This window comes from Vigna angularis, chromosome 4, assembly GCF_016808095.1.
Source record: "Vigna angularis cultivar LongXiaoDou No.4 chromosome 4, ASM1680809v1, whole genome shotgun sequence".
NCBI lineage: Eukaryota > Viridiplantae > Streptophyta > Magnoliopsida > Fabales > Fabaceae > Vigna > Vigna angularis.
Window position 1 is genome coordinate 32,527,906 of NC_068973.1, and position 10,110 is coordinate 32,538,015.

Genomic DNA, 10,110 nt, shown 5'->3' on the forward strand with positions numbered 1-10,110 from the left:
CCCGCATTACATGTGATATATAGAGTCGCTATTTATTTTCACTTGATTTGTGCTTAGTGAAAATCATAAACATTTTTACTGCACTGCCACATCTCTGTAACTACGTTACTGTACGTCGTTTTCACTTAACTAAATGCATGCAAAGAATAAATAAATGTGGTTCTCTCATTATGGAATATGGATAAGTTGCTTTTACCTTGAGGAGCAATACTACGGTGTATGTATCTGCTTGGAGCATTTACTTAACTATTCAAATACAAAACTGTTTGTTTACAACTCAATCTAAACCAATTCGAAAAGGACTAGGTAGCATTAACTCATGTTAAAAGTTGCAGCCAAAAAATTAAATCAGGTTTGTTACTTTAAGAAAAGAAGTTTTATGAAAAAAATGAAGCATTTAAAAATGGGGTGAGAGAGGCTCGAACTCTCGACCTCAGGATCACTCAGAAGCTATGAGACCTACGCGCTAGCCAACTGCGCCACCACCCCAGATGGAACTAAGTTTGCGTATTTATGCCTTGATCTTTTCTAACGTTCATTCCCAGATAAAAGAAACGTATGTCTGTTGAGACTTATGTGTTTCTTTTTACCTTTTTTACAAATTTATTTACAACCTCCTGCCAATTTTGTAACAGAATTTTTAATATTAGTTTCTGCTTTCTGAAAAGTTTATTTTATAAGAAATAAGAGATGTAGAAGAAATTTGAGAGGTGAGGGAAGTAATTACAAAATTTATTTTATACTGCCTCGGTTTAATCCAACCACAGTATGAAATCTATTTCTATATAGAGTGTTTCTCATTAACACTTCTTCCTGCATCCCAAGTAGATTCTTTTGCTTTTCATTAAATTTTTTTAAAAAAGGTAAGAAATAATTATTGCTTATAAAATTAAATTTAATTATTGGTCAATATATTTACAATTCTCTATTTCGTTCTTCTTTTTTATTTTTGTAATTCGTGGTTTCTCTGCCTTTATTGGTCATACTCTCCCAATCGTGGTTTTGTTGGTAGTCTCATGGTAGTGTTTCTATTCATCTGCTTGAGTTGGTTTTACTTACTTTCGATGTATTTGAAACTTTTAGGTCCTGCTCTTTTGAGTGGATTTGAGAGGATGAATTTGAGGGGATTTGAGAGGATTTGAATATAATTTTTTTTGTCGTTTATTTGAGTGAATTTGAAGGTAAATAAAAGTGAATTTGGAAATATTTTTTTTATTTTTGTCATGTCCATACAATTCTATACTAATTCTCACAAATTTTATTTCCAAATTCACTCTCATTTACCTCCAAATTCACTCAAATAAACGACAAAAAAAATTATCTTCAAATCCTCTCAAATCCCCTCAAATCCATCCTCTCAAATCCACTCAAAAGAACAGGGCCTTAAGAAATGAATTGCATATCGAAAGTTGATTTACAACATTAATGAATTTCGGTATTAGGAAAAAAAATTGCTGAAATTTCTAATTTTGGTTAGAAAATTGTCGAAATTCATAAATAATTGGATTTTAAAATTCAGTTAAGTAAGTTATGAATTTGAAAATTTGATTTAGGAAGTCGTTGAATTTGGAAATCGGGTTAGGGTGGACGTCGAATTTCATAATTCAGATAAGATCTCATTAAATTTTAAAATTCGGTTAAAACCTCATCGAATTTCGAAATTTAGTTAAGGTTTTACTTGATTTTAAAATCTGATTAAACCTTTACTGGATTTCAAAAACCGATTATTTTTTTAATCTTTTATTTAAGTTTTTATTTCTAATTTTATTTTTAACTTGTTAGACTTTTTATAAGAATATGTTGAGGTGTTATTATTAGTATTAAGTGAGGTATTAAGTGGTAGAGATGCTATGTTATAGGTGTTTAATATTTTAAGATGAACGATTATTCTTTTGGTTTGATGGATTCTTAAGTGAATTCAAGCTTAGTGTCAGATTTCTCTTGTTTCATCAATAAAGTGTGTGAAGGATATTATACAAATAATTTTACAACCGATCAAATATTTTCCATACGTGACGAGTTAATTAAATAGGTTTGAGATATTGCTTTTCATATTGGGTTTGTTGTGGTAACTATAAAATCTTATAAAGCTATTGGTGAATATGGAAGAAAGGCGTTTGCTCGGCTAGGATGTGAAATGGGTGGAAATTACAGAAAATACAAACCTAATATTCAACTGAGTATATATGACACAATAAAATGCGAGTTTTTGTTTATGTTGAGGGCAAGCCAAATTCTAATGAAGAAAGGTAGGTATTGAAGGTTATATGTGGATATCATAACCATGATTTGACATAGAGTTTAGTTGGCGGGGAGGTTAAATCCTAGTGAAAAAAGTTCTTATTTGTTTATATGACTAAGAGTTAAGTGAAACCTACAAATTTCACACCTGCATGTTATGTTACTCTTTTTTTAAACCCTCATATGTATATTTAAATAACATAATTAACATTTATATAATTAATTAAATATAAATAAACTTAATCTTGTTAAAAATAATTAATAAAAATGTTTTTTAAGATTTATATACAATTTAAATTTTGTTTGAATTTAAGGAGGAAAAAATTGTTTAGTTTTTAAAATTAAGACTCACTTGAGACAAAATAAAAATATAAGAATGAAATTGAGACAATAAAAATACAAGGACCAAATTGAGACTAATGCAATGACACGTGGTACTATCAGTGGCATGTCACACTGTCATTGTCACATGCCATAATATCAATTTGACACATGACATTTTTATTTCTTTTTTCAAAAAAAATAAAAAATAATAATTAAAAAATTTAAAAAAATCACGAACTAACACGTGACACCTTCTTTAATAGTGTTGGTACATAACTAATGTAAGTACCCAATTGCATTTATTTTTTGAAAATAGAGATCCAATTGCGAAAAAAAAAATATATGAATTTATTTGAGACTTTTCAACAAAATTAAAAACCTCGAAAATGAATAAACTTTTAGATTTTGAATGTGATAGGTGTGTAGGTCTGGTTCACTTAAATACCAAATAGAAGAGTGAAAAAATTTTACCACGTGAAAACTTTTTTACCTTCTTTCTTACAGAAGATTAATCTTATGATTTTTTTATAAAATTTGGAAGGTAAAGGGGAAAGTTCTTTTCTACATATGTTTTAAGAAAACAACTTCTTCCTGTATTTTCATAAGTTTCTTTCTATACGTTACAAAATGCATAATGCGATAAGTATTTTTTATTTTGTATTTAAAAATATATAATAATATTTATTATATTTCAAAAATTAAAATTATGGAGGTGTAGGAAGAAATGACCTTAGTAGACCTTTTTATTGGGTCCATGCTTTTAAATCCAAGGGGTAACCCACAATTTAAATCAGCCCATATTTATTCCCTTTTATTTTGTGTATTATTTTGCCTATTTTTATGTTGGGCTGATTAATACAAAAGAGTTATATGTTTGAAAGCAAAACTTGAGTGTTTCTATTTTATCGTATGCTGTGGGTCGATAATACAAATGAAAGTGATCTTAGTCTTAATTAAGAAAATACTAAAGCGATTTCAATAAGTCACGAAATGAAGAAGAAATAATTAAAGGTATAATCAGTGTAAAAAGAATCCAAACCTTAGAAGAGAATGCATTTAAGTAGTCATAGAAAGAAATATTGAAGAGCCACGTGTGATAATGAGTCGGTAAAGACAAAATTGTATACAGTGTTTTCTTATTTCAATTTTATGAATACATAAAACGGAAAAAAAATTCTAATTTTGTGAAAATCTTCATAATTAATATTAAATACTAATTAAGATTATAATTAAAAAATTAATTATATTTTTTTATTATTAATAAAAACTATTTTAGATACTGATAATTTTAATTTATAAAATAATATCTAACTTAGTAAATATAATAATTAATTATTTTTATTTTTTAAATTAGTTAATATTTAATGATTTTTTTTCTGTCTCAATAAAAGAAAAGTGATTTAGCATATAATAGGAAAAACATGAAAACATGTAAAAATGAGTTGAAGTGTTTATATACAAGGTAAGTCCAACATATGTATTTATCTTTCCTTATTCAGTATCAAGTAAATAATCTATTACTTTTTATATTCAATAATTTTCGTACAAAACACACTTAATTACTCCCAACAAATATGAATTTTTCGTTGTTATTATAGGTAATTATGAACTAGTTATTAGTTTAAATAGTAAAGTTGAAATATACATCTTATTTGTATTTTCAAAATAAAAAAGAATTTTACCCTTTTCTCTTTTGATGGTGGTGAGTGATATTTCAGAATACATTGAATAGGTTAATGTTTTGAGGTCAATGTCAATGTCTCATGTCTAGGTAATAGTCAAAAGAGTCTATTGTCCTTTACTTCAAGTTTCTTGTACTTCAATATCATTTGGAGAGCACCTAAAAAAGATACTCCAATGTTAAAGTCAATTCAATGTTAGATAGCTCAGATATTAATGATGTCATAAATGCAATCACTTACCCCCTTAGCCTTATATTTATAGATTTTGGTGTGAGCTTTTGATTAACAATGACATAATTGTGGCCCAATTAGTGTTAATCAAATTTTATATTAAAATGATCAGCATTAGAATTAATTTTTTTATCTGTTGACTGTTCGGTCAGATTTTATGATTGTTTGATTACAAGAATAGTTTGTTAATGTATCTGACTAAAGGTTGATCATCCAATCTTAAACTGATGAGTCATACGGTACACTTAAGAACATCCATTGACATTATAAAAAAAAATAAGATTAAAATAAATATAATGTAATTAAAATAAATAGAAGACATTAGTAAAGCAGATATAAATGTAAATTTACATATAAATATTATGGATTCATTATTAATTTGGTTCTTTTATTTAGTTTTGTGATTCATATAAATTTTTTTATTCAATTGAATTTCAATATTGTTTTTATTTAATGAAGTTTTGATATTTGTTAAATAAATGATTTTGTTAAGAAATAAATTTTAAGTCTAACTCAACCCCACAAAATCGGCTTGTAAGGTGAGGTTTGGCCCCATATTTTAAATTGGTTTTTATCTAAACATTAATGTCTGGTATGATAGTAGGTGGAACAAGCCCAACCAACAACAAATATCGCTAGGATAAACTCTAACCATAACTTTGATACCATGTTAACAAGTGCACTTTAAGCCTAACTCAACTCCACAAAACTAGCTTTTAAGGTGAGATTTGCATCCTCTTATATATTCTAAATTTGTCTTATCTCTAGTCGACGTGGGACTTCCAACATGTTTCTTTCGTTAAATTTATTGTAACATTGTTTCTAATGTGTTACGTGTCAAAATTTGAATCATTTTCTATTTTGAAATATGTTAATATAAAAACGATTTAAAGATAAAAGATGATACAAATTTTAATACCGGATAGATTTAAATTTTGATCAGTAATACTTTTCAAATGATATCGATTTTAATTTAATGGAATATGTTAAATTAATTTTTTGTTAAAGAAAAATAAACAATCAATTAAATATTTTTTAGAAAAATAAAAATTTAATTGAGTAAAATAAAAATAAAGTAAAAAAACTAAATAGAAGAAACCAAATTATTAATTAAGTCAAATATCTAAATAATTATCTTTTAAACTATTAGGTTGATTTTGAAAGCCGAAAATTTACAAAGTTATGCTAATTTTAGTAGTTAATTGAATTATCATTGAAAACTATTGCATTTAACGACGGTCTTCAACTATGGTTTTCAACCAATTGTTAATTGAATTATCATTGAAAACAAATTTTTGTAACGATGTTGAAACCGTGATCATATCAAGTATATATATAATATAACGTTGATTGAGTTAATATATATAATATTATATGTACCATACGGGTCGAACGGTCCAGAGAGCGGCGCCGATATCGATCCAACCGTCGGCGTTTCTCTTATCTTTTTACTCCTCTGATATCATTGTCGGACAGCTTGCATAAACACTCACTGCGCGCTATTCTATTCGACCATTCATCCTTCCACTCGGGTGAGTAACAACTATGTACCGTACGGATCGGGCGGTCCAGAGAGTAGCGCCGACACCCACCTAACCGGACGGTTGCACAAGATCGATCGATAGGTGAATTAGGTCATTAAGACTAGGATTAAGGTAAATAGTTATTAGAGCCATTTGGGCTAGAATTGGGCCGTGATTAACTTTTCACTAATCCCAAGCCCATGGCGAAAACTATAAATACAAGTCAGAGGTAAGTGGTAAATAACTTGCATTCACTGCACATTTATTACTGCTCTATTGAATTGCCGAACAGTTTGAGTACTGACTTTGGCATCGGAGGATCTTTGACAAGTTCCCTCCCGAACGGAGGAGCGAGAGAACGAAGCTTAGAGCGTGACCGGACGACAAGAAGACAAATTGTGAAGGAGTTTTGTAATTCAGCCCCAATAACCGAAACATTTTGGCGCCCACCGTGGGACCGAGTTACTTGCAAAACCCAATGGTGACCACGAGAAACATGACCATGGACGACCCAATGGATATGATCCAGATTGTATAGCAGAAGATGGAGGAGATGTAGCAGCGTCATGAGGCGGAACTCACAGCCGTCAGGGCTGAATGTTCGGCGCGCATTGCCTGAGAGGGGGCAGGCGAGAAGGGAGAAGGAGAGCAGGACAAGGAACGTGGTAAGGCCGCAATGGAAGATCAAGACGACCACAGCAGTGGGTCGGACAAGACGTGGAAACCCACGGAACCAGAGGTCGAGGGGAGCAAAGTTAAATCAGTGCACGCGGAGAGTGCCGCGGGAGACAAGCAGTTGGTAATAAAAATCGAGACCTCATCAACATTATTACTGCCTTTCGTCCAGGCAATCATTGACGTCCAGATATCGGAGCAATTCGTCCCGCCTCAGTTTAAGATATACGACGGGACGACAGACCCGAAGGCCCACATCAAGACCTTTTCCAACACAATGGCGTTCCGAACTGGCAACGACGCCATCTGGTGCCGAGCGTTCTCCTTATCGTTGGAGGGGGAAGCACTTGAGTGGTTCAACTCACTGCCTCCCAATTCCATCAAGAACTTCGCGGGACTGCAGCGTATGTTCAATCGACAGTTCGTCGACAGTAGTACTCAAGACTTGATGTAGTACTCAAGACTTGACCATTTTCGAGTTGGTCACCCTGAAACAAGGAAAGGAAGAAACTTTGAGAGCGTTCATGGATCACTACCAGAAGACCGTCCGACAGGTGAAGGGTTTGAGCCCAGAACTCGCCTTACAATACTTCCTATTCGCCCTCAAACCCGAACCATTCAAGGATAGTGTCTACCAACGAGCGCCCAAGACCATGGAAGAACTGCGAGAGAGGGCGACTGATGAGATAAGGGTGGAGGAGATGAAGCTGTCGGGGGAAATCGGGCGGTCAGGCTGGGAAGTCCGGGGGGTTCAAGCAAAGAGAACCGCCTCGGGGACCACGATTCCAACAATATACCCCCTTGAATGCCGCTCGGGCGAAAATTTTCCACGAAGCCTTAAGTGCGGAACTGATTCCAGAACCGAAGAGGCAACCTGCGCTGCCGGGGGCGGACGATAATAAACATTGTCTGTATCACAAGAACATGGGCCACACCACGGAGGAATGTGTAACCATGAGGGATAAAATCGAAGAGTTAATCCGTGCGGGGCAACTTAAGAAGTATGTGCGGATCGACCGCCCCCACGTTCCCACATATCGACCAAGTCCACGGCGGACCAGTCCCAGAAGACTCGAAATTCAAGGAAGGTCTAGAAATAGCCGGACAGATCACCCGCGATCGGAGAGACGGCAAAGTAGAAGCCGTAGTAGGAGCCACGATCGTCCCCTGCGAGGGCTTATCAACACAATATTCGATGGTTTCGCCGGAGGAGGATCTTCTTCATCCTCCCGGAAGCTGCATGTACGGGCCTTACAATCCGTTCACTCGATCGACAAATCCCAGAGGACGATCCCCCCATTACATTTTCGGATGAAGACTTTCACGCCCCTGACCCCGATCAGGATGATCCGATGGTGATAACAGCAGAGATTGCCCGCATAGTATGAGCAAAGTGCTGGTGGACCAAGGGAGCTCAGTAAACATCCTCTACTAGAAAACCTTCCACAGATGTACATATCATATGACCTCATTGTCCCATACAACGAGCAGATCGTGGGTTTCGCAGGTGAGAGGGTGGACACCAGAGGATACGTAGATTTACGCACACGACTGAGGACCGGTCGGAACAGCGAGGAGAAGAGGGTTAGGTACTTGTTGGTAGAAGTCAACACCTTCTACAGCGTACTCCTAGGCCGACCGTGCTTAAATGCTTTTGGGGCAATCGTGTCAACCGCCCACCTCACGATGAAGTATCCCTCGGACAAAGGAATAATTTGCACTGTCCGAGCGGATCAAAAGAAAGCTAGGGAATGCTATGCAGCAAGCTTGAAGCTTCATACCCGCACGGTTAGAAGGAGGACGGGTGGTTCTGAGGTGGCTATGGCCGACCTTGACCCGCGGACAAACACGAAAGATCGATTGGAGCCCCTCGGGGAGACACAACCGGTCTTGATAGGGAAAGATGCTTCCCAGACCATCGCTATGGCTCGTGGGCTAGAGCTTGAATTGGAGAGAGAGATTCGGTTCATTCTGTGGAAAAACCGTGACTTATTTGCGTGGACGGCCGCTGATATGCCAGGGATCCACCCCTCGGTCATGTCACATAAGTTGGCATTGTTCAAGGAGGCGCGGCCGGTAGCGTAGAAGAAGCGGAAGATGAGAGAAGAGAAGAGGAGAGTTATAGAAGAGGAGGGTGGGAAGTTGAAGGACGCCGGATTCGTCAAAGAAGTGACGTATATCACTTGCCTTGCCAATGTGGTCATGGTGAAGAAAGCCAATGGAAAATGGCGTATATGCGCTGACTACACTGACCTGAACAAGGCTTGCCCTAAGGATTCTCATCCTTTGCCGAGCATAGATGCGTTGGTGGACGGTGCCTCCAGCCACCGGATGTTAAGCTTCCTGGACGCTTACTCAGGGTACAATCAGATACCCATGTGTGAACCAAACCGGGAGAAGACGACATTTATCACTGAGAACGCAAACTTCTGTTACGAAGTTATGCCTTTCAGCTTGAAGAATGTCGGGGCCACCTATCAGCGTTTGATGGATAGGATCTTCGCGAAATAGATTGGTCGGTGCATGGATGTGTACGTCGACGATATGGTCGTCCGATCACCGGATGGACGGTGTCATGTGAAAGACTTGGAGGAGGTGTTCTGGCAGGTTAGAAGGTACGGGATGCGGCTCAATTCGGCCAAGTGCAGTGCTGATGCAAGAATGACCCGAGCCTAGGCTTGTATACTTCATCAGCCGCACCCTCCAGGAGGCCGAGACGCGGTATCAACAGGTGGAAAAGGTTGCCCTAGCCTTGTTGAATGCGTCCAGAAGACTCCGACCGTACTTCCAGAGTCACCAAGTCGTTGTCAGGATCGATTTCCCCATCTCCAAAATTTTGAGGAAACCGGACTTGGTGGGACTCATGGTGGGGTGGGTTGTCGAATTGTCAGAATTTGGCCTATGCTATGAGCCAAGAGGATCAGTTAAAGGCCAACATTTGGCCGATTTTGTAGCAGAGTTACCCTAGGCGATCAGTGACGAGTGGAACTTGTACGTCGATGGGGCATCCGGACGATCAATGAGTGGGGCCGGTATACTTCTAGAGGCCCCGAACGGATTCTTGTTGGAGCATTCCTTGATCTTTAAGTTCAAGGTCTCCAACAATCAGGCGGAGTATGAGGCCCTGGTGGCCGACCTAGAGCTAGCAAGGGATATGGGGCTCGGAAGGTCGTGTGCCGGACGAATTCTCAGCTTGTTGTGGGTCAAATGAATGAAGAGTTCAAAGTGAAGGAGGAGCAACTCCTCCGATATTTCCATCGAGCGACTGCCTTGGTAAAGCTGTTTGATAAGGTCTACATCCGACACATCTCTCGGGAGGATAACACGCGGGCAGACATGTTATCAAAGTTAAGTTCGGGGAAAGAAAATGGGCAACTGACGACGATTATACGCCAAGTACTGCTGCAGTCGTCGGTCGAATGCTTAGCGGTGTC

The 10,110-nt window shown here is 36.9% G+C and overlaps 1 non-coding gene across 1 annotated transcript; it reads right to left on the bottom strand.

Moving 5' to 3' along the window:
- Positions 1-404: 404 nt before the first annotated feature.
- TRNAM-CAU (transfer RNA methionine (anticodon CAU)) lies at positions 405-489 on the bottom strand. The gene is given in 2 exon segments: positions 405-440; positions 452-489. It is a non-coding gene; the product is annotated as a tRNA-Met (tRNA).
- Positions 490-10,110: the final 9,621 nt, after the last annotated feature.